Source organism: Thalia democratica, chromosome 3, assembly GCF_965202585.1.
Source record: "Thalia democratica chromosome 3, ktThaDemo2.hap1.1, whole genome shotgun sequence".
NCBI classification, from domain to species: domain Eukaryota; kingdom Metazoa; phylum Chordata; class Thaliacea; order Salpida; family Salpidae; genus Thalia; species Thalia democratica.
This window is the reverse complement of record NC_139167.1, coordinates 41967007-41992557: the sequence shown is the minus strand read 5'-3', so window position 1 is coordinate 41992557 and position 25551 is coordinate 41967007.

Sequence of the window (25551 nt, the reverse complement as noted above, 5' to 3'; positions counted from 1 at the left end):
TCGGTTATATCTTCATCATGGACATTTGAATTCAAAAGTGATGTTTCTTTCGCAGAAACATCATCATAAAAAATATCATTTGGAGTATTATTACTTTCAAAATTTTTCTTCGTGCAGTTCGGCTCGGTTATGTCTTCATCATGGACATTTGAATTCAAAATCGACGTTCCTTTTGCAGAAACATCATCATAAAAAAAATCATTTGGAGTATCATTGCTTTACAAATTTTTCTTCGAGCAGTTCGGCTCGGTTATATCTTCATCATGGACATTTGAATTCAAAAGTGATGTTTCTTTCGCAGAAACATCATCTTAAAAAATATCATTTGGAGTATCATTGCTTTCCAAATTTTTCTTCGAGCAGTTCGGCTCGGTTATGTCTTCATCATGGACATTTGAATTCAAAATCGACGTTCCTTTTGCAGAAACATCATCATAAAAAATATCATTTGGAGTATCATTGCTTTCAAAATTTTTCTTCGAGCATTTCGGCTCGGTTATATCTTCATCATGGACATTTGAATTCAAAAGTGATGTTTCTTTCGCTGAAACATCATCATAAAAAATATCATTTGGAGTATTATTACTTTCAAAATTTTTCTTCGTGCAGTTCGGCTCGGTTATGTCTTCATCATGGACATTTGAATTCTAAATCGACGTTCCTTTCGCAGAAACATCATCATAAAAATATCATTTGGAGTATCATTGCTTTCCAAATTTTTCTTCGAGCAGTTCGGCTCGGATATGTCTTCATCATGGACATTTGAATTCAAAATCGACGTTCCATTTGCAGAAACATCATCATAAAAAATATCATTTGGTATTCATTACTTTCAAAATTTTCTTCGAGCAGTTCGGCTCGATATGTCTTCATCATGGACATTTGAATTCAAAATCGATGTTCCTTTTGCAGAAACATCATCATAAAAAATATCATATGGAGTATCTTTTCTTTCCAAATTTTTCTTCGAACAGGTCGGCTCGGTTATGTCTTCATCATGGACTTTTAAATACAAAATCGACGTTCCTTTCGTAGAAACACCATAATAAAAAATACCATTATGAGTATCATCTCTTTCCAAATTTTTCCTCGAGCAGTTCGGCTCGGTTATTTATTCATCATGGACATTTGAATACAAAATAGACGTTATTTCGCAGAAACATCATCATAAAAATATCATTTGGAGTATCATTGCTTTCAAAAATTTTCTTCGAGCAGTTTTGCTCGATTATGTCTTCATAATGGACATTTGAATTCAAAGTCGACGTTCCTTTCACAGAAACATCATCATAAAAAATATCATTTGAATTATCATTGGTTTCCAAATTTTTCTTCGAGCAGTTCGGCTGCTTATGTCTTCATCATGGACATTTGAATTCAAAGTCGACGTTCCTTTCGCAGAAACATCATCATAAAAAATATCATTTGGAGTATCATTGCTTTTCAAATTTTTCTTCGAGCAGTTCGGCTCGGTTATGTCTTCATCGTGAACAGTTAAATTCAAAATCGAAGTTTCTTTTTAGAAACATCATGATAAAAAATATCATTTGGAGTATTATTACTTTCAAAATTTTTCTTCGAGCAGTTCGGCTCGGTTATGTCTTCATCATGGACATTTGAATTCAAAGTCGACGTACATTTCGCAGAAACATCATCATAAAAAATATCATTTGGAGTATCATTGCTTTCAAAATTTTTCTTCGAGCAGTTTGGCTCGGTTATGTCTTCATCATGGACATTTGAATTCAAAATCGACGTTCCTTTCGTAAAAACACTATCATAAAAAAAAACATTTGGAGTATCATCTTTTTCCAAATTTTTCTTCGAGCAGTTCGGCTTAGTTATTTATTCATCATGGACATTTGAATTCAAAATCGACGTTCCTTTCGCAGCAACATCATCATAAAAAATATCAATTGGAGTATTATTACTTTCCAAATTTTTCTCCGAGCAGTTTGGCCCGGTTATGTCTTCATCATGGACATTTGAATTCAAAATCGACGTTCCTTTCGCAGAAACATCATCATAAAAAATATCATTTGGAGTATCATTGCTTTCAAAATTTTTCTTCGAGCAGTTCGGCTCGGTTATGTCTTCATCATGGACATTTGAATTCAAAATCGACGTTCCTTACGCAGAAACATCATCATAAAAAATATCATTTGGAGTATCATTGCTTTCAAAATTTTCCTTCGTGCAGTTCGGCTCGGTTATGTCTTCATCATGGACATTTGAATTCAAAATCGACGTTCCTTTCGCAGAAACATCATCATAAAAAATATCATTTGGAGTATCATTGCTTTCAAAATTTTCCTTCGTGCAGTTCGGCTCGGTTATGTCTTCATCATGGACATTTGAATTCAAAATCGACGTTCCTTTCGCAGAAACATCATCATAAAAATATCATTTGGAGTATCATTGCTTTCCAAATTTTTCTTCGAGCAGTTCGGCTCGGTAATGTCTTCATCATGGACATTTGAATTCAAAATCGACGTTCCTTTCGCAGAAACATCATCATAAAAAATATCATTTGGAGTATAATTGCTTTCCAAATTTTTCTTCGAGCAGTTTGGCTCGGATATGTCTTCATCATGGACATTTGAATTCAAAATCGACGTTCCTTTCGCAGAAACATCATCATAAAAAATATCATTTGGAGTATTATTACTTTCCAAATTTTTTTCCGAGCAGTTCGGCCCGGTTATGTCTTCATCATGGACATTTGAATTCAAAATCGACGTTCCTTTCGCAGAAACATCATCATAAAAAATATCATTTGGAGTATCATTGCTTTCAAAATTTTTCTTCGTGCAGTTCGGCTCGGTTATGTCTTCATCATGGACATTTGAATTCAAAATCGACGTTCCTTTCGCAGAAACATCATCATAAAAAATTTCATTTTGAGTTTTATTTCTTTTCAAATTTTTCTTCGAGCAGTTCGGCTCGGATATGTCTTCATTATGGACATTTGAATTCAAAATCGATGTTCCTTTCGCAGAAACATCATCTTAAAAAATATTATTTGGAGTATCATTGCTTTCCAAATTTTTCTTCGAGCAGTTCGGCTCGGATATGTCTTCATCATGGACATTTGAATTCAAAATCGACGTTTCTTTCGCAGAAACATCATCATAAAAAATATCATTTGGAGTATCAGTGCTTTAAAAATTTTTCTTCGAGCAGTTTTACTCGATTATGTCTTCATAATGAACATTTGAATTCAAAGTCGACGTTCCTTTCGCAGAAATATCATCATAAAAATAATCATTTGGAGTATCATTGCTTTCAGAATTTTTCTTCGAGCAGTTCGTCTCGGTTATGTCTTCATCATGGACATTTGAATTCAAAATCGACGTTTCTTTTGCAGAAACATCATCATAAAAATATCAATTGGAGTAATATTACTTTCCAAATTTTTCTCCGTGCAGTTCGGCTCGATTATGTCTTCATCATGGACATTTGAATTCAAAATCGACGTTCCTTTCGCAGCAACATCATCATATAAAATATCAATTGGAGTATTATTACTTTCCAAATTTTTCTCCGAGCAGTTCGGCTCGGTTATGTCTTCATCATGGAAATTTGAATTCAAAATCGACGTTCCTTTCGCAGAAACATTATCATAAAAAATATCATTTGGAGTATCATTGCTTTCCAAATTTTTCTTCGAGCAGTTCGGCTCGGTTATGTCTTCATCATGGACATTTGAATTCAAAATCGACGTTCCTTTCGCAGAAACATCATCATAAAAAATATCATTTGGAGTATCATTGCTTTCAAAATTTTTCTTCGAGCAGTTCGGCTCGGTTATGTCTTCATCATGGACATTTGAATTCAAAATCGACGTTCCTTTCGCAGAAACATTATCATAAAAAATATCATTTGGAGTATCATTGCTTTCCAAATTTTTCTTCGAGCAGTTCGGCTCGGTTATGTCTTCATCATGGACATTTGAATTCAAAATCGACGTTCCTTTCGCAGAAACATCATCATAAAAAATATCATTTGGAGTATCATTGCTTTCAAAATTTTTCTTCGAGCAGTTCGGCTCGGTTATGTCTTCATCATGGACATTTGAATTCAAAATCGACGTTCCTTTCGCAGAAACATCATCATAAAAAATTTCATTTTGAGTTTTATTTCTTTTCAAATTTTTCTTCGAGCAGTTCGGCTCGGATATGTCTTCAGCATGGACATTTGAGTTCAAAATCGATGTTCCATTTGCAGAAACATCATCATAAAAAATATCACTTGGTATTCATTGCTTTCCAAATTTTTCTTCGAGCAGTTCGGCTCGGATATGTCTTCATCATGGACATTTGAATTAGAAATCGACATTCCTTTCGCAGAAACATCATCATAAAAAATATCATTTGGAGTATAATTATTATTAATTTTTCTTCGAGCAGTTAGGCTCGGTTATGTCTTCATCATGGACATTTGAATTCAAAATTGACGTTCCTTTTGCAGAAACATCATCATAAAAAATATCATATGGAGTATCATTTCTTTCCAAATTTTTCTTCGAGCAGTTCGGCTCGGTTATGTCTTCATCATGGACATTTGAATACAAAATCGACGTTCCTTTCGTAGAAACACCATAATAAAAAATACCATTTGGAGTATCATCTCTTTCCAAATTTTTCCTCGAGCAGTTCGGCTCGGTTATTTATTCATCATGGACATTTGAATTCAAAATCGACGTTCCTTTCGCAGAAACATCATCATAAAAAAAATCATTTGGAGTATCATTGCTTTCCAAATTTTTCTTTGAGCATTTCGGCTCGGTTATATCTTCATCATGGACATTTGAATTCAAAAGTGATGTTTCTTTTGTAGAAACATCATCATAAAAATTATCATTTGGAATATCATTACTTTCAAAGTTTTTCTTCGAGCAGTTCGGCCCGGTTATGTCTTCATTATGGACATTTGAATTCAAAATCGATGTTCCTTTCGCAGAAACATCATCTTAAAAAATATCATTTGGAGTATCATCTCTTTCCAAATTTTTCTTCGAGCAGTTCGGCTCAGTTATGTCTTCATCATGGACATTTAATTTCAAAATCGACGTTTCTTTAGTAGAAACATCATGATAAAAAATATCATTTGGAGTATTATTACTTTCCAAATTTTCTTCGAGCAGTTCGGCTCGGTTATGTCTTCATCATGGACATTTGAATTCAAAATCGACGTTTAATTCGCAGAAACATCATCATAAAAAATATCATTTTGAGTTTTATTACTTTCCAAATTTTTCTTCGAGCAGTTCGGCTCGGATATGTCTTCATCATGGACATTTGAATTAGAAATCGACGTTCCTTTCGAAGAAACATCATCATAAAAAATATCATTTGAAGTATAATTGCTTTAAAATTTTTTTTTCAAGCAGTTCGGCTCGGTTATGTCTTCATCATGGACATTTGACTTCAAAACTGACGTTCCTTTCGCAGAAACATCATCATAAAAATATCATTTGGAGTATCATTGCTTTCCAAATTTTTCTTCGAGCAGTTCGGCTCGGTTATGTCTTCATCATGGACATTTGAATTCAAAATCGACGTTCCTTTTGCAGAAACATCATCATAAAAAATATCATTTGGAGTATCATTGCTTTCCAAATTTTTCTTCGAGCAGTTCGGCTCGGTTATATCTTCATCATGGACATTTGAATTCAAACGTGATGTTTCTTTTGTAGAAACATCATCATAAAAAATATCATTTGGAATATCATTACTTTCAAAATTTTTCTTGGAGCAGTTCGGCTCGGTTATGTCTTCATTATGGACATTTGAATTCAAAAGTGATGTTTCTTTCGCAGAAACATCATCTTAAAAATTATCATTTGGAGTATCATATCTTTCCAAATTTTTTTTCGAGCAGTTCGTCTCGGTTATGTCTTCATCATGGACATTTGAATTCAAAATCGACGTTCCTTTCGTAGAAACATCATCATAAAAATATCATTTGGAGTATCATTGCTTTCAAATTTTTTCTTCGAGCAGTTCGGCTCGGTTATGTCTTCATCATGGACATTTGAATTCAGAATCGACGTTCCTTTCGCAGAAACATCATCATAAAAAATATCATTTGAAGTATCATTACTTTCAGAATTTTTCTTCGAGCAGTTCGGCTCAGTTATGTCTTCATCATGGACATTTGAATTCAAAGTCGACGTTCCTTTCGCAGAAACATCATCATAAAAAATATCATTTGGAGTATCATTGCTTTCCAAATTTTTCTTCGAGCAGTTCGGCTCGGTTATGTCTTCATCATGGACATTTGAATTCAAAGTCGACGTTCCTTTCGCAGAAACATCATCATAAAAAATATCATTTGGAGTATCATTGCTTTCCAAATTTTTCCTCGAGCAGTTCAGCTCGGTTATTTCTTCATCATGGACATTTAAATTCAAAATCGACGTTTCTTTAGTAGAAACATCATGATAAAAAATATCATTTGGAGTATTATTACTTTCCAAATTTTCTTCGAGCAGTTCGGCTCGGTTATGTCTTCATCATGGACATTTGAATTCAAAATCGACGTTCCTTTTGCAGAAACATCATCATAAAAAATTTCATTTTGAGTTTTATTACTTTCCAAATTTTTCTTCGAGCAGTTCGGCTCGGATATGTCTTCATCATGGACATTTGAATTAGAAATCGACGTTCCTTTCGAAGAAACATCATCATAAAAAATATCATTTGATGTATAATTGCTTTTAAAAATTTTTTTCAAGCAGTTCGGCTCGGTTATGTCTTCATCATGGACATTTGACTTCAAAACTGATGTTCCTTTCGCAGAAACATCATCATAAAAATATCATTTGGAGTATCATTGCTTTCCAAATTTTTCTTCGAGCATTTCGGCTCGGTTATGTCTTCATCATGGACATTTGAATTCAAAATCGACGTTCCTTTTGCAGAAACATCATCATAAAAAATATCATTTGGAGTATCATTGCTTTCAAAATTTTTCTTCGAGCATTTCGGCTCGGTTATATCTTCATCATGGACATTTGAATTCAAAAGTGATGTTTCTTTTGTAGAAACATCATCATAAAAAATATCATTTGGAATAAAATTACTTTCAAAATTTTTCTTCGAGCAGTTCGGCTCGGTTATGTCTTCATTATGGACATTTGAATTCAAAATCGATGTTCCTTTCGCAGAAACATCATCTTAAAAAATATCATTTGGAGTATCATCTCTTTCCAAATTTTTCTTCGATCAGTTCGGCTCGGTTATGTCTTCATCATGGACATTTGAATTCAAAGTCGACGTTCCTTTCGCAGAAACATCATCATAGAAAATATCATTTTGAGTATCATTGCTTTCCAAATTTTTCCTCGAGCAGTTCAGCTCGGTTATTTCTTCATCATGGACATTTAAATTCAAAATCGACGTTTTTTTAGTAGAAACATCATGATAAAAAATATCATTTGGTGTATTATTACTTTCAAAATTTTCTTCGAGCAGTTCGGCTCGGTTATGTCTTCATCATGGACATTTGAATTCAAAATCGACGTTCCTTTCGCAGAAACATCATCATAAAAAATATCATTTTGAGTTTTATTACTTTCCAAATTTTTCTTCGAGCAGTTCGGCTCGGATATGTCTTCATCATGGACATTTGAATTAGAAATCGACGTTCCTTTCGAAGAAACATCATCATAAAAAATATCATTTGAAGTATAATTGCTTTTAAAATTTTTTTTCAAGCAGTTCGGCTCGGTTATGTCTTTATCATGGACATTTGACTTCAAAACTGACGTTCCTTTCGCAGAAACATCATTAAAAAAATATCATTTGGAGTATCATTGCTTTCCAAATTTTTCTTCGAGCAGTTCGGCTCGGTTATGTCTTCATCATGGACATTTGAATTCAAAATCGACGTTCCTGTTGCAGAAACATCATCATAAAAAATATCATTTAGAGTATCATTGCTTTCCAAATTTTTCTTCGAGCAGTTCGGCTCGGTTATATCTTCATCATGGACATTTGAATTCAAAAGTGATGTTTCTTTTGTAAAAACATCATCATAAAAAATATCATTTGGAACATCATTACTTTCAAAATTTTTCTTCGAGCAGTTCGGCTCGGTTATGTCTTCATTATGGACATTTGAATTCAAAATCGATGTTCCTTTCGCAGAAACATCATCTTAAAAAATATTATTTGGAGTATCATCTCTTTCCAAATTTTTCTTCGATCAGTTCGGCTCGGTTATGTCTTCATCATGGACATTTGAATTCAAAGTCGACGTTCCTTTCGCAGAAACATCATCATAGAAAATATCATTTTGAGTATCATTGCTTTCCAAATTTTTCCTCGAGCAGTTCAGCTCGGTTATTTCTTCATCATGGACATTTAAATTCAAAATCGACGTTTTTTTAGTAGAAACATCATGATAAAAAATATCATTTGGTGTATTATTACTTTCAAAATTTTCTTCGAGCAGTTCGGCTCGGTTATGTCTTCATCATGGACATTTGAATTCAAAATCGACGTTCCTTTCGCAGAAACATCATCATAAAAAATATCATTTTGAGTTTTATTACTTTCCAAATTTTTCTTCGAGCAGTTCGGCTCGGATATGTCTTCATCATGGACATTTGAATTAGAAATCGACGTTCCTTTCGAAGAAACATCATCATAAAAAATATCATTTGAAGTATAATTGCTTTTAAAATTTTTTTTCAAGCAGTTCGGCTCGGTTATGTCTTTATCATGGACATTTGACTTCAAAACTGACGTTCCTTTCGCAGAAACATCATTAAAAAAATATCATTTGGAGTATCATTGCTTTCCAAATTTTTCTTCGAGCAGTTCGGCTCGGTTATGTCTTCATCATGGACATTTGAATTCAAAATCGACGTTCCTGTTGCAGAAACATCATCATAAAAAATATCATTTAGAGTATCATTGCTTTCCAAATTTTTCTTCGAGCAGTTCGGCTCGGTTATATCTTCATCATGGACATTTGAATTCAAAAGTGATGTTTCTTTTGTAAAAACATCATCATAAAAAATATCATTTGGAACATCATTACTTTCAAAATTTTTCTTCGAGCAGTTCGGCTCGGTTATGTCTTCATTATGGACATTTGAATTCAAAATCGATGTTCCTTTCGCAGAAACATCATCTTAAAAAATATTATTTGGAGTATCATTGCTTTCCAAATTTTTCTTCGAGCAGTTTTACTCGATTATGTCTTCATAATGAACATTTGAATTCAAAGTTGACGTTTCTTTCGCAGAAACATCATCATAAAAATATCATTTGGAGTATCATTGCTTTCCAAATATTTCTTCGAGCAGTTTGGCTCGGTTATGTCTTTATTATAGACATTTGAATTCAAAATCGACGTTCCTTTCGCAGCAACATCATCATAAAAAATATCAATTGGAGTATTATTACTTTCAAAATTTTTCTTCGTGCAGTTCGGCTCGGTTATGTCTTCATCATGGACATTTGAATTCAAAATCGACGTTCCTTTTGCAGAAACATCATCATAAAAAAAATCATTTGGAGTATCATTGCTTTACAAATTTTTCTTCGAGCAGTTCGGCTCGGTTATATCTTCATCATGGACATTTGAATTCAAAAGTGATGTTTCTTTCGCAGAAACATCATCTTAAAAAATATCATTTGGAGTATCATCTTTTTCCAAATTTTTCTTCGAGCAGTTCGGCTCGGTTATGTCTTCATCATGGACATTTGAATTCAAAATCGACGTTCCTTTTGCAGAAACATCATCATAAAAAATATCATTTGGAGTATCATTGCTTTCAAAATTTTTCTTCGAGCATTTCGGCTCGGTTATATCTTCATCATGGACATTTGAATTCAAAAGTGATGTTTCTTTCGCTGAAACATCATCATAAAAAATATCATTTGGAGTATTATTACTTTCAAAATTTTTCTTCGTGCAGTTCGGCTCGGTTATGTCTTCATCATGGACATTTGAATTCTAAATCGACGTTCCTTTCGCAGAAACATCATCATAAAAATATCATTTGGAGTATCATTGCTTTCCAAATTTTTCTTCGAGCAGTTCGGCTCGGATATGTCTTCATCATGGACATTTGAATTCAAAATCGACGTTCCATTTGCAGAAACATCATCATAAAAAATATCATTTGGTATTCATTACTTTCAAAATTTTCTTCGAGCAGTTCGGCTCGATATGTCTTTATCATGGACATTTGAATTCAAAATCGATGTTCCTTTTGCAGAAACATCATCATAAAAAATATCATATGGAGTATCTTTTCTTTCCAAATTTTTCTTCGAACAGGTCGGCTCGGTTATGTCTTCATCATGGACTTTTAAATACAAAATCGACGTTCCTTTCGTAGAAACACCATAATAAAAAATACCATTTGGAGTATCATCTCTTTCCAAATTTTTCCTCGAGCAGTTCGGCTCGGTTATTTATTCATCATGGACATTTGAATACAAAATAGACGTTATTTCGCAGAAACATCATCATAAAAATATCATTTGGAGTATCATTGCTTTCAAAAATTTTCTTCGAGCAGTTTTGCTCGATTATGTCTTCATAATGGACATTTGAATTCAAAGTCGACGTTCCTTTCACAGAAACATCATCATAAAAAATATCATTTGAATTATCATTGGTTTCCAAATTTTTCTTCGAGCAGTTCGGCTGCTTATGTCTTCATCATGGACATTTGAATTCAAAGTCGACGTTCCTTTCGCAGAAACATCATCATAAAAAATATCATTTGGAGTATCATTGCTTTTCAAATTTTTCTTCGAGCAGTTCGGCTCGGTTATGTCTTCATCGTGAACAGTTAAATTCAAAATCGAAGTTTCTTTTTAGAAACATCATGATAAAAAATATCATTTGGAGTATTATTACTTTCAAAATTTTTCTTCGAGCAGTTCGGCTCGGTTATGTCTTCATCATGGACATTTGAATTCAAAGTCGACGTACATTTCGCAGAAACATCATCATAAAAAATATCATTTGGAGTATCATTGCTTTCAAAATTTTTCTTCGAGCAGTTTGGCTCGGTTATGTCTTCATCATGGACATTTGAATTCAAAATCGACGTTCCTTTCGTAAAAACACTATCATAAAAAAAAACATTTGGAGTATCATCTTTTTCCAAATTTTTCTTCGAGCAGTTCGGCTTAGTTATTTATTCATCATGGACATTTGAATTCAAAATCGACGTTCCTTTCGCAGCAACATCATCATAAAAAATATCAATTGGAGTATTATTACTTTCCAAATTTTTCTCCGAGCAGTTCGGCCCGGTTATGTCTTCATCATGGACATTTGAATTCAAAATCGACGTTCCTTTCGCAGAAACATCATCATAAAAAATATCATTTGGAGTATCATTGCTTTCAAAATTTTTCTTCGAGCAGTTCGGCTCGGTTATGTCTTCATCATGGACATTTGAATTCAAAATCGACGTTCCTTACGCAGAAACATCATCATAAAAAATATCATTTGGAGTATCATTGCTTTCAAAATTTTCCTTCGTGCAGTTCGGCTCGGTTATGTCTTCATCATGGACATTTGAATTCAAAATCGACGTTCCTTTCGCAGAAACATCATCATAAAAATATCATTTGGAGTATCATTGCTTTCCAAATTTTTCTTCGAGCAGTTCGGCTCGGTAATGTCTTCATCATGGACATTTGAATTCAAAATCGACGTTCCTTTCGCAGAAACATCATCATAAAAAATATCATTTGGAGTATCATTGCTTTCAAAATTTTCCTTCGTGCAGTTCGGCTCGGTTATGTCTTCATCATGGACATTTGAATTCAAAATCGACGTTCCTTTCGCAGAAACATCATCATAAAAATATCATTTGGAGTATCATTGCTTTCCAAATTTTTCTTCGAGCAGTTCGGCTCGGTAATGTCTTCATCATGGAAATTTGAATTCAAAATCGACGTTCCTTTCGCAGAAACATCATCATAAAAAATATCATTTGGAGTATAATTGCTTTCCAAATTTTTCTTCGAGCAGTTTGGCTCGGATATGTCTTCATCATGGACATTTGAATTCAAAATCGACGTTCCTTTCGCAGAAACATCATCATAAAAAATATCATTTGGAGTATTATTACTTTCCAAATTTTTTTCCGAGCAGTTCGGCCCGGTTATGTCTTCATCATGGACATTTGAATTCAAAATCGACGTTCCTTTCGCAGAAACATCATCATAAAAAATATCATTTGGAGTATCATTGCTTTCAAAATTTTTCTTCGTGCAGTTCGGCTCGGTTATGTCTTCATCATGGACATTTGAATTCAAAATCGACGTTCCTTTCGCAGAAACATCATCATAAAAAATTTCATTTTGAGTTTTATTTCTTTTCAAATTTTTCTTCGAGCAGTTCGGCTCGGATATGTCTTCATTATGGACATTTGAATTCAAAATCGATGTTCCTTTCGCAGAAACATCATCTTAAAAAATATTATTTGGAGTATCATTGCTTTCCAAATTTTTCTTCGAGCAGTTCGGCTCGGATATGTCTTCATCATGGACATTTGAATTCAAAATCGACGTTTCTTTCGCAGAAACATCATCATAAAAAATATCATTTGGAGTATCAGTGCTTTAAAAATTTTTCTTCGAGCAGTTTTACTCGATTATGTCTTCATAATGAACATTTGAATTCAAAGTCGACGTTCCTTTCGCAGAAATATCATCATAAAAATAATCATTTGGAGTATCATTGCTTTCAGAATTTTTCTTCGAGCAGTTCGTCTCGGTTATGTCTTCATCATGGACATTTGAATTCAAAATCGACGTTTCTTTTGCAGAAACATCATCATAAAAATATCAATTGGAGTAATATTACTTTCCAAATTTTTCTCCGAGCAGTTCGGCTCGATTATGTCTTCATCATGGACATTTGAATTCAAAATCGACGTTCCTTTCGCAGCAACATCATCATATAAAATATCAATTGGAGTATTATTACTTTCCAAATTTTTCTCCGAGCAGTTCGGCTCGGTTATGTCTTCATCATGGAAATTTGAATTCAAAATCGACGTTCCTTTCGCAGAAACATTATCATAAAAAATATCATTTGGAGTATCATTGCTTTCCAAATTTTTCTTCGAGCAGTTCGGCTCGGTTATGTCTTCATCATGGACATTTGAATTCAAAATCGACGTTCCTTTCGCAGAAACATCATCATAAAAAATATCATTTGGAGTATCATTGCTTTCAAAATTTTTCTTCGAGCAGTTCGGCTCGGTTATGTCTTCATCATGGACATTTGAATTCAAAATCGACGTTCCTTTCGCAGAAACATTATCATAAAAAATATCATTTGGAGTATCATTGCTTTCCAAATTTTTCTTCGAGCAGTTCGGCTCGGTTATGTCTTCATCATGGACATTTGAATTCAAAATCGACGTTCCTTTCGCAGAAACATCATCATAAAAAATATCATTTGGAGTATCATTGCTTTCAAAATTTTTCTTCGAGCAGTTCGGCTCGGTTATGTCTTCATCATGGACATTTGAATTCAAAATCGACGTTCCTTTCGCAGAAACATCATCATAAAAAATTTCATTTTGAGTTTTATTTCTTTTCAAATTTTTCTTCGAGCAGTTCGGCTCGGATATGTCTTCAGCATGGACATTTGAGTTCAAAATCGATGTTCCATTTGCAGAAACATCATCATAAAAAATATCACTTGGTATTCATTGCTTTCCAAATTTTTCTTCGAGCAGTTCGGCTCGGATATGTCTTCATCATGGACATTTGAATTAGAAATCGACATTCCTTTCGCAGAAACATCATCATAAAAAATATCATTTGGAGTATAATTATTATTAATTTTTCTTCGAGCAGTTAGGCTCGGTTATGTCTTCATCATGGACATTTGAATTCAAAATTGACGTTCCTTTTGCAGAAACATCATCATAAAAAATATCATATGGAGTATCATTTCTTTCCAAATTTTTCTTCGAGCAGTTCGGCTCGGTTATGTCTTCATCATGGACATTTGAATACAAAATCGACGTTCCTTTCGTAGAAACACCATAATAAAAAATACCATTTGGAGTATCATCTCTTTCCAAATTTTTCCTCGAGCAGTTCGGCTCGGTTATTTATTCATCATGGACATTTGAATTCAAAATCGACGTTCCTTTCGCAGAAACATCATCATAAAAAAAATCATTTGGAGTATCATTGCTTTCCAAATTTTTCTTTGAGCATTTCGGCTCGGTTATATCTTCATCATGGACATTTGAATTCAAAAGTGATGTTTCTTTTGTAGAAACATCATCATAAAAATTATCATTTGGAATATCATTACTTTCAAAGTTTTTCTTCGAGCAGTTCGGCCCGGTTATGTCTTCATTATGGACATTTGAATTCAAAATCGATGTTCCTTTCGCAGAAACATCATCTTAAAAAATATCATTTGGAGTATCATCTCTTTCCAAATTTTTCTTCGAGCAGTTCGGCTCAGTTATGTCTTCATCATGGACATTTAATTTCAAAATCGACGTTTCTTTAGTAGAAACATCATGATAAAAAATATTATTTGGAGTATTATTACTTTCCAAATTTTCTTCGAGCAGTTCGGCTCGGTTATGTCTTCATCATGGACATTTGAATTCAAAATCGACGTTTAATTCGCAGAAACATCATCATAAAAAATATCATTTTGAGTTTTATTACTTTCCAAATTTTTCTTCGAGCAGTTCGGCTCGGATATGTCTTCATCATGGACATTTGAATTAGAAATCGACGTTCCTTTCGAAGAAACATCATCATAAAAAATATCATTTGAAGTATAATTGCTTTAAAATTTTTTTTTCAAGCAGTTCGGCTCGGTTATGTCTTCATCATGGACATTTGACTTCAAAACTGACGTTCCTTTCGCAGAAACATCATCATAAAAATATCATTTGGAGTATCATTGCTTTCCAAATTTTTCTTCGAGCAGTTCGGCTCGGTTATGTCTTCATCATGGACATTTGAATTCAAAATCGACGTTCCTTTTGCAGAAACATCATCATAAAAAATATCATTTGGAGTATCATTGCTTTCCAAATTTTTCTTCGAGCAGTTCGGCTCGGTTATATCTTCATCATGGACATTTGAATTCAAACGTGATGTTTCTTTTGTAGAAACATCATCATAAAAAATATCATTTGGAATATCATTACTTTCAAAATTTTTCTTGGAGCAGTTCGGCTCGGTTATGTCTTCATTATGGACATTTGAATTCAAAAGTGATGTTTCTTTCGCAGAAACATCATCTTAAAAATTATCATTTGGAGTATCATATCTTTCCAAATTTTTTTTCGAGCAGTTCGTCTCGGTTATGTCTTCATCATGGACATTTGAATTCAAAATCGACGTTCCTTTCGTAGAAACATCATCATAAAAATATCATTTGGAGTATCATTGCTTTCAAATTTTTTCTTCGAGCAGTTCGGCTCGGTTATGTCTTCATCATGGACATTTGAATTCAGAATCGACGTTCCTTTCGCAGAAACATCATCATAAAAAATATCATTTGAAGTATCATTACTTTCAGAATTTTTCTTCGAGCAGTTCGGCTCAGTTATGTCTTCATCATGGACATTTGAATTCAAAGTCGACGTTCCTTTCGCAGAAACATCATCATAAAAAATATCATTTGGAGTATCATTGCTTTCCAAATTTTTCTTCGAGCAGTTCGGCTCGGTTATGTCTTCATCATGGACATTTGAATTCAAAGTCGACGTTCCTTTCGCAGAAACATCATCATAAAAAATATCATTTGGAGTATCATTGCTTTCCAAATTTTTCCTCGAGCAGTTCAGCTCGGTTATTTCTTCATCATGGACATTTAAATTCAAAATCGACGTTTCTTTAGTAGAAACATCATGATAAAAAATATCATTTGGAGTATTATTACTTTCCAAATTTTCTTCGAGCAGTTCGGCTCGGTTATGTCTTCATCATGGACATTTGAATTCAAAATCGACGTTCCTTTTGCAGAAACATCATCATAAAAAATTTCATTTTGAGTTTTATTACTTTCCAAATTTTTCTTCGAGCAGTTCGGCTCGGATATGTCTTCATCATGGACATTTGAATTAGAAATCGACGTTCCTTTCGAAGAAACATCATCATAAAAAATATCATTTGATGTATAATTGCTTTTAAAAATTTTTTTCAAGCAGTTCGGCTCGGTTATGTCTTCATCATGGACATTTGACTTCAAAACTGATGTTCCTTTCGCAGAAACATCATCATAAAAATATCATTTGGAGTATCATTGCTTTCCAAATTTTTCTTCGAGCATTTCGGCTCGGTTATGTCTTCATCATGGACATTTGAATTCAAAATCGACGTTCCTTTTGCAGAAACATCATCATAAAAAATATCATTTGGAGTATCATTGCTTTCCAAATTTTTCTTCGAGCATTTCGGCTCGGTTATATCTTCATCATGGACATTTGAATTCAAAAGTGATGTTTCTTTTGTAGAAACATCATCATAAAAAATATCATTTGGAATAAAATTACTTTCAAAATTTTTCTTCGAGCAGTTCGGCTCGGTTATGTCTTCATTATGGACATTTGAATTCAAAATCGATGTTCCTTTCGCAGAAACATCATCTTAAAAAATATCATTTGGAGTATCATCTCTTTCCAAATTTTTCTTCGATCAGTTCGGCTCGGTTATGTCTTCATCATGGACATTTGAATTCAAAGTCGACGTTCCTTTCGCAGAAACATCATCATAGAAAATATCATTTTGAGTATCATTGCTTTCCAAATTTTTCCTCGAGCAGTTCAGCTCGGTTATTTCTTCATCATGGACATTTAAATTCAAAATCGACGTTTTTTTAGTAGAAACATCATGATAAAAAATATCATTTGGTGTATTATTACTTTCAAAATTTTCTTCGAGCAGTTCGGCTCGGTTATGTCTTCATCATGGACATTTGAATTCAAAATCGACGTTCCTTTCGCAGAAACATCATCATAAAAAATATCATTTTGAGTTTTATTACTTTCCAAATTTTTCTTCGAGCAGTTCGGCTCGGATATGTCTTCATCATGGACATTTGAATTAGAAATCGACGTTCCTTTCGAAGAAACATCATCATAAAAAATATCATTTGAAGTATAATTGCTTTTAAAATTTTTTTTCAAGCAGTTCGGCTCGGTTATGTCTTTATCATGGACATTTGAATACAAAACTGACGTTCCTTTCGCAGAAACATCATTAAAAAAATATCATTTGGAGTATCATTGCTTTCCAAATTTTTCTTCGAGCAGTTCGGCTCGGTTATGTCTTCATCATGGACATTTGAATTCAAAATCGACGTTCCTGTTGCAGAAACATCATCATAAAAAATATCATTTAGAGTATCATTGCTTTCCAAATTTTTCTTCGAGCAGTTCGGCTCGGTTATATCTTCATCATGGACATTTGAATTCAAAAGTGATGTTTCTTTTGTAAAAACATCATCATAAAAAATATCATTTGGAACATCATTACTTTCAAAATTTTTCTTCGAGCAGTTCGGCTCGGTTATGTCTTCATTATGGACATTTGAATTCAAAATCGATGTTCCTTTCGCAGAAACATCATCTTAAAAAATATTATTTGGAGTATCATCTCTTTCCAAATTTTTCTTCGATCAGTTCGGCTCGGTTATGTCTTCATCATGGACATTTGAATTCAAAGTCGACGTTCCTTTCGCAGAAACATCATCATAGAAAATATCATTTTGAGTATCATTGCTTTCCAAATTTTTCCTCGAGCAGTTCAGCTCGGTTATTTCTTCATCATGGACATTTAAATTCAAAATCGACGTTTTTTTAGTAGAAACATCATGATAAAAAATATCATTTGGTGTATTATTACTTTCAAAATTTTCTTCGAGCAGTTCGGCTCGGTTATGTCTTCATCATGGACATTTGAATTCAAAATCGACGTTCCTTTCGCAGAAACATCATCATAAAAAATATCATTTTGAGTTTTATTACTTTCCAAATTTTTCTTCGAGCAGTTCGGCTCGGATATGTCTTCATCATGGACATTTGAATTAGAAATCGACGTTCCTTTCGAAGAAACATCATCATAAAAAATATCATTTGAAGTATAATTGCTTTTAAAATTTTTTTTCAAGCAGTTCGGCTCGGTTATGTCTTTATCATGGACATTTGACTTCAAAACTGACGTTCCTTTCGCAGAAACATCATTAAAAAAATATCATTTGGAGTATCATTGCTTTCCAAATTTTTCTTCGAGCAGTTCGGCTCGGTTATGTCTTCATCATGGACATTTGAATTCAAAATCGACGTTCCTGTTGCAGAAACATCATCATAAAAAATATCATTTAGAGTATCATTGCTTTCCAAATTTTTCTTCGAGCAGTTCGGCTCGGTTATATCTTCATCATGGACATTTGAATTCAAAAGTGATGTTTCTTTTGTAAAAACATCATCATAAAAAATATCATTTGGAACATCATTACTTTCAAAATTTTTCTTCGAGCAGTTCGGCTCGGTTATGTCTTCATTATGGACATTTGAATTCAAAATCGATGTTCCTTTCGCAGAAACATCATCTTAAAAAATATTATTTGGAGTATCATTGCTTTCCAAATTTTTCTTCGAGCAGTTTTACTCGATTATGTCTTCATAATGAACATTTGAATTCAAAGTTGACGTTTCTTTCGCAGAAACATCATCATAAAAATATCATTTGGAGTATCATTGCTTTCCAAATATTTCTTCGAGCAGTTTGGCTCGGTTATGTCTTTATTATAGACATTTGAATTCAAAATCGACGTTCCTTTCGCAGCAACATCATCATAAAAAATATCAATTGGAGTATTATTACTTTCCAAATTTTTTTCCGAGCAGTTCGGCCCGGTTATGTCTTCATCATGGACATTTGAATTCAAAATCGACGTTCCTTTCGCAGAAACATCATCATAAAAAATATCATTTGGAGTATCATTGCTTTCAAAATTTTTCTTCAAGCAGTTCGGCTCGGTTATGTCTTCATCATGGACATTTGAATTCAAAATCGACGTTCCTTTCGCAGAAACATCATCATAAAAAATTTCATTTTGAGTTTTATTTCTTTTCAAATTTTTCTTCGAGCAGTTCGGCTCGGATATGTCTTCATTATGGACATTTGAATTCAAAATCGATGTTCCTTTCGCAGAAACATCATCTTAAAAAATATTATTTGGAGTATCATTGCTTTCCAAATTTTTCTTCGAGCAGTTCGGCTCGGATATGTCTTCATCATGGACATTTGAATTCAAAATCGACGTTTCTTTCGCAGAAACATCATCATAAAAAATATCATTTGGAGTATCAGTGCTTTAAAAATTTTTCTTCGAGCAGTTTTAATCGATTATGTCTTCATAATGAACATTTGAATTCAAAGTCGACGTTCCTTTCGCAGAAATATCATCATAAAAATAATCATTTGGAGTATCATTGCTTTCAGAATTTTTCTTCGAGCAGTTCGTCTCGGTTATGTCTTCATCATGGACATTTGAATTCAAAATCGACGTTTCTTTCGCAGAAACATCATCATAAAAATATCAATTGGAGTATTATTACTTTCCAAATTTTTCTCCGAGCAGTTCGGCTCGGATATGTCTTCATCATGGACATTTGAATTCAAAATCGACGTTCCTTTCGCAGCAACATCATCATATAAAATATCAATTGGAGTATCATTACTTTCCCAAATTTTTCTCCGAGCAGTTCGGCTCGGTTATGTCTTCATCATGGAAATTTGAATTCAAAATCGACGTTCCTTTCGCAGAAACATTATCATAAAAAATATCATTTGGAGTATCACTGCTTTCCAAATTTTTCTTCGAGCAGTTCGGCTCGGTTATGTCTTCATCATGTACATTTAAATTCAAAATCGATGTTTCTTTCGCAGAAACATCATCATAAAAAATATCATTTGGAGTATCATCTTTTTCCAAATTTTTCTTCGAGCAGTTTGGCTCGGTTATGTCTTCATCATGGACATTTGAATTCAAAATCGACGTTCCTTTTGCAGAAACATTATCATAAAAAATATCATTTGGAGTATCATTGCTTTCCAAATTTTTCTTCGAGCAGTTCGGCTCGGTTATGTCTTCATCATGGACATTTGAATTCAAAATCGACGTTCCTTTCGCAGAAACATCATCATAAAAAATATCATTTGGAGTATCATTGCTTTCAAAATTTTTCTTCGAGCAGTTCGGCTCGGTTATGTCTTCATCATGGACATTTGAATTCAAAATCGACGTTCCTTTCGCAGAAACATCATCATAAAAAATTTCATTTTGTGTTTTATTTCTTTTCAAATTTTTCTTCGAGCAGTTCGGCTCGGATATGTCTTCAGCATGGACATTTGAATTCAAAATCGATGTTCCATTTGCAGAAACATCATCATAAAAAATATCATTTGGTATTCATTGCTTTCCAAATTTTTCTTCGAGCAGTTCGGCTCGGATATGTCTTCATCATGGACATTTGAATTAGAAATCGACATTCCTTTCGCAGAAACATCATCATAAAAAATATCATTTGGAGTATAATTATTTAATAATTTTTCTTCGAGCAGTTAGGCTCGGTTATGTCTTCAAAATGGACATTTGAATTCAAAGTTGACGTTCCTTTTGCAGAAACATCATCATAAAAAATATCATATGGAGTATCATTTCTTTCCAAATTTTTCTTCGAGCAGTTCGGCTCGGTTATGTCTTCATCATGGACATTTAAATACAAAATCGACGTTCCTTTCGTAGAAACACCATAATAAAAAATACCATTTGGAGTATCATCTCTTTCCAAATTTTTCCTCGAGCAGTTCGGCTCGGTTATTTATTCATCATGGACATTTGAATTCAAAATCGACGTTCCTTTCGCAGAAACATCATCATAAAAAATATCATTTGGAGTATCATTGCTTTCAAAATTTTCCTTCGTGCAGTTCGGCTCGGTTATGTCTTCATCATGGACATTTGAATTCAAAATCGACGTTCCTTTCGCAGCAACATCATCATAAAAAATATCAATAGGAGTATTATTACTTTCCAAATTTTTCTCCGAGCAGTTCGGCCCGGTTATGTCTTCATCATGGACATTTGAATTCAAAATCGACGTTCCTTTCGCAGAAACATCATCATAAAAAATATCATTTGGAGTATCATTGCTTTCAAAATTTTTCTTCGAGCAGTTCGGCTCGGTTATGTCTTCATCATGGACATTTGAATTCAAAATCGACGTTCCTTTCGCAGAAACATCATCATAAAAAATATCATTTGGAGTATAATTGCTTTCAAAATTTTTCTTCGTGCAGTTCGGCTCGGTTATGTCTTCATCATGGACATTTGAATTCAAAATCGACGTTCCTTTTGCAGAAACATCATCATAAAAAATTTCATTTTGAGTTTTATTACTTTCCAAATTTTTCTTCGAGCAGTTCGGCTCGGATATGTCTTCATCATGGACATTTGAATTAGAAATCGACGTTCCTTTCGAAGAAACATCATCATAAAAAATATCATTTGAAGTATAATTGCTTTTAAAATTTTTTTTCAAGCAGTTCGGCTCGGTTATGTCTTCATCATGGACATTTGACTTCAAAATTGATGTTCCTTTCGCAGAAACATCATCATAAAAATATCATTTGGAGTATCATTGCTTTCCAAATTTTTCTTCGAGCAGTTCGGCTCGGTTATGTCTTCATCATGGACATTTGAATTCAAAATCGACGTTCCTTTTGCAGAAACATCATCATAAAAAAAATCATTTGGAGTATCATTGCTTTCCAAATTTTTCTTCGAGCATTTCGGCTCGGTTATATCTTCATCATGGACATTTGAATTCAAAAGTGATGTTTCTTTCGCAGAAACATCATCATAAAAATATCATTTGGAGTATTATTACTTTCAAAATTTTTCTTCGTGCAGTTCGGCTCGGTTATGTCTTCATCATGGACATTTGAATTCAAAATCGACGTTCCTTTTGCAGAAACATCATCATAAAAAAATCATTTGGAGTATCATTGCTTTCCAAATTTTTCTTCGAGCATTTCGGCTCGGTTATATCTTCATCATGGACATTTGAATTCAAAAGTGATGTTTCTTTCGCAGAAACATCATCATAAAAAATATCATTTGGAGTATTATTACTTTCAAAATTTTTCTTCGTGCAGTTCGGCTCGGTTATGTCTTCATCATGGACATTTGAATTCAAAATCGACGTTCCTTTTGCAGAAACATCATCATAAAAAAAATCATTTGGAGTATCATTGCTTTCAAAATTTTCTTCGAGCAGTTCGGCTCCGTTATATCTTCATCATGGACATTTGAATTCAAAAGTGATGTTTCTTTCGCAGAAACATCATCTTAAAAAATATCATTTGGAGTATCATTGCTTTCCAAATTTTTCTTCGAGCAGTTCGGCTCGGTTATGTCTTCATCATGGACATTTGAATTCAAAATCGACGCTCCTTTTGCAGAAACATCATCATAAAAAATATCATTTGGAGTATCATTGCTTTCAAAATTTTTCTTCGAGCATTTCGGCTCGGTTATATCTTCATCATGGACATTTGAATTCAAAAGTGATGTTTCTTTCGCTGAAACATCATCATAAAAAATATCATTTGGAGTATTATTACTTTCAAAATTTTTCTTCGTGCAGTTCGGCTCGGTTATGTCTTCATCATGGACATTTGAATTCTAAATCGACGTTCCTTTCGCAGAAACATCATCATAAAAATATCATTTGGAGTATCATTGCTTTCCAAATTTTTCTTCGAGCAGTTCGGCTCGGATATGTCTTCATCATGGACATTTGAATTCAAAATCGACGTTCCATTTGCAGAAACATCATCATAAAAAATATCATTTGGTATTCATTACTTTCAAAATTTTCTTCGAGCAGTTCGGCTCGATATGTCTTCATCATGGACATTTGAATTCAAAATCGATGTTCCTTTTGCAGAAACATCATCATAAAAAATATCATATGGAGTATCTTTTCTTTCCAAATTTTTCTTCGAACAGGTCGGCTCGGTTATGTCTTCATCATGGACTTTTAAATACAAAATCGACGTTCCTTTCGTAGAAACACCATAATAAAAAATACCATTTGGAGTATCATCTCTTTCCAAATTTTTCCTCGAGCAGTTCGGCTCGGTTATTTATTCATCATGGACATTTGAATACAAAATAGACGTTATTTCGCAGAAACATCATCATAAAAATATCATTTGGAGTATCATTGCTTTCAAAAATTTTCTTCGAGCAGTTTTGCTCGATTATGTCTTCATAATGGACATTTGAATTCAAAGTCGACGTTCCTTTCACAGAAACATCATCATAAAAAATATCATTTGAATTATCATTGGTTTCCAAATTTTTCTTCGAGCAGTTCGGCTGCTTATGTCTTCATCATGGACATTTGAATTCAAAGTCGACGTTCCTTTCGCAGAAACATCATCATAAAAAATATCATTTGGAGTATCATTGCTTTTCAAATTTTTCTTCGAGCAGTTCGGCTCGGTTATGTCTTCATCGTGAACAGTTAAATTCAAAATCGAAGTTTCTTTTTTAGAAACATCATGATAAAAAATATCATTTGGAGTATTAATACTTTCAAAATTTTTCTTCGAGCAGTTCGGCTCGGTTATGTCTTCATCATGGACATTTGAATTCAAAGTCGACGTACATTTCGCAGAAACATCATCATAAAAAATATCATTTGGAGTATCATTGCTTTCAAAATTTTTCTTCGAGCAGTTTGGCTCGGTTATGTATTCATCATGGATATTTGAATTCAAAATCGACGTTCCTTTCGTAAAAACACTATCATAAAAAAAAACATTTGGAGTATCATCTTTTTCCAAATTTTTCTTCGAGCAGTTCGGCTTAGTTATTTATTCATCATGGACATTTGAATTCAAAATCGACGTTCCTTTCGCAGCAACATCATCATAAAAAATATCAATTGGAGTATTATTACTTTCCAAATTTTTCTCCGAGCAGTTCGGCCCGGTTATGTCTTCATCATGGACATTTGAATTCAAAATCGACGTTCCTTTCGCAGAAACATCATCATAAAAAATATCATTTGGAGTATCATTGCTTTCAAAATTTTTCTTCGAGCAGTTCGGCTCGGTTATGTCTTCATCATGGACATTTGAATTCAAAATCGACGTTCCTTACGCAGAAACATCATCATAAAAAATATCATTTGGAGTATCATTGCTTTCAAAATTTTCCTTCGTGCAGTTCGGCTCGGTTATGTCTTCATCATGGACATTTGAATTCAAAATCGACGTTCCTTTCGCAGAAACATCATCATAAAAATATCATTTGGAGTATCATTGCTTTCCAAATTTTTCTTCGAGCAGTTCGGCTCGGTAATGTCTTCATCATGGACATTTGAATTCAAAATCGACGTTCCTTTCGCAGAAACATCATCATAAAAAATATCATTTGGAGTATCATTGCTTTCAAAATTTTCCTTCGTGCAGTTCGGCTCGGTTATGTCTTCATCATGGACATTTGAATTCAAAATCGACGTTCCTTTCGCAGAAACATCATCATAAAAATATCATTTGGAGTATCATTGCTTTCCAAATTTTTCTTCGAGCAGTTCGGCTCGGTAATGTCTTCATCATGGACATTTGAATTCAAAATCGACGTTCCTTTCGCAGAAACATCATCATAAAAAATATCATTTGGAGTATAATTGCTTTCCAAATTTTTCTTCGAGCAGTTTGGCTCGGATATGTCTTCATCATGGACATTTGAATTCAAAATCGACGTTCCTTTCGCAGAAACATCATCATAAAAAATATCATTTGGACTATTATTACTTTCCAAATTTTTTTCCGAGCAGTTCGGCCCGGTTATGTCTTCATCATGGACATTTGAATTCAAAATCGACGTTCCTTTCGCAGAAACATCATCATAAAAAATATCATTTGGAGTATCATTGCTTTCAAAATTTTTCTTCGTGCAGTTCGGCTCGGTTATGTCTTCATCATGGACATTTGAATTCAAAATCGACGTTCCTTTCGCAGAAACATCATCATAAAAAATTTCATTTTGAGTTTTATTTCTTTTCAAATTTTTCTTCGAGCAGTTCGGCTCGGATATGTCTTCATTATGGACATTTGAATTCAAAATCGATGTTCCTTTCGCAGAAACATCATCTTAAAAAATATTATTTGGAGTATCATTGCTTTCCAAATTTTTCTTCGAGCAGTTCGGCTCGGATATGTCTTCATCATGGACATTTGAATTCAAAATCGACGTTTCTTTCGCAGAAACATCATCATAAAAAATATCATTTGGAGTATCAGTGCTTTAAAAATTTTTCTTCGAGCAGTTTTACTCGATTATGTCTTCATAATGAACATTTGAATTCAAAGTCGACGTTCCTTTCGCAGAAATATCATCATAAAAATAATCATTTGGAGTATCATTGCTTTCAGAATTTTTCTTCGAGCAGTTCGGCCCGGTTATGTCTTCATCATGGACATTTGA